Source organism: Aplidium turbinatum, chromosome 8 (assembly GCF_918807975.1).
Source record: "Aplidium turbinatum chromosome 8, kaAplTurb1.1, whole genome shotgun sequence".
In the NCBI taxonomy this organism is placed as follows: domain Eukaryota; kingdom Metazoa; phylum Chordata; class Ascidiacea; order Aplousobranchia; family Polyclinidae; genus Aplidium; species Aplidium turbinatum.
The window spans coordinates 21,042,830-21,044,012 of NC_137479.1; the positions used below are offsets into that span (position 1 = coordinate 21,042,830).

Here is a 1,183-nt window from a genome sequence, read left to right on the forward strand (position 1 = left end):
ATAGTTCTAGGTGGGGGTTGCTTAAAGTTATTCCAATGCGATGTCCAGCCACACTGTCCCAGTGGTTGATTAAAACAACTGTTTTCGAATTTTGAAAATGTCTGTGAGCATAGGGTTGCTTATTTTAAGTTTGCAAATGTCATGTAAACACTAGTGCGAGTTTCACCGTTATTGTGTTTCACGAGCAGTGTTCTCTTTATGCAAGTTTTTGTTGGCAAAATGGGTCGGTGTGCCAACTCAATTTATAATAAATTGGCAATATATTACATATAAATTTAGAGACTTTTTTTGATTGTATTATGAAAAAATTTAGCTTTGTAGGCCTACTGCAAAACGTTTTTTTTTTTTTAAGAAATGTGGAACGCTTCACGATTTTGCGTGTCATCCTTGCGCAGGAGCCATGCTAATCTGTATCGTTCCAATTATAGTATATGTACTGCCGAAGCAAGTACTGCAAAATGTTGTTAATCAACAAATTCTTACCACGCTGATGAGCACCGCAAGTGACAGTTGTCTATAATAACAGAAAGACAGTTTTATAGATTCTCACAAAAAGGATGAAAAACCAACTCATTGCTTTTTTAGAGGGAAGACTGTTCATAAATTACGATTTTTTTGGTCTTCTTCTTCATCGTGTGTCACACGGCCGCAAGCGTTTGTTTCATTGTACCTGGTGTGATGATGTCTAGTTTAGCGTTGGTGGTGCCTTCAACATTTAGTTGCAGAATGGTCACTCCTTGACCTACAACAGCTGGTGCTGTTCGCCCTGACAAGGGCGCTGTGCTTGGTCTGGGGGTGCCATTCTGATGATTGTTCTTCCGCATAACTTTATAGCGACAGTTGTAGCAAGTTTAGTTTCCCAAAGTCGGTACTTGCGGGGGCGGCCACGTGGAGGTACTTGCTTTCGTTGGCAGAGAGTGCTGCTTGTGAGTGTGGTGAAATGCAGACGGCAGCACACATTATCAAGGATTGCCGGCTATACAGACCTCCTCATGGTATAGAAGGCCTAGTTTCCATCGATGACGACACCAGGCAGTGGTTAACCAACGGATGCCCTGACATAGCGACAACACGAGAGAAGATGGTACCTGGTTTCTTTTTCGCTGTTATTGGAGCATATTTTTCGCTGATATGTTTGCAGGTCACTATTTGTTGCCTGTATTGCGATGTGTCAAACATTTCC

At 41.8% G+C, this 1,183-nt stretch overlaps 1 non-coding gene across 1 annotated transcript; it reads right to left on the bottom strand.

Annotated features, from left to right (window-relative positions):
• Window positions 1–350: 350 nt before the first annotated feature.
• On the bottom strand, window positions 351–452 carry LOC145776498 (U6 spliceosomal RNA). Its single transcript, XR_014290281.1, has one exon. It is a non-coding gene; the product is annotated as a U6 spliceosomal RNA (small nuclear RNA).
• Between the last annotated feature and the right edge of the window lie 731 nt (window positions 453–1,183).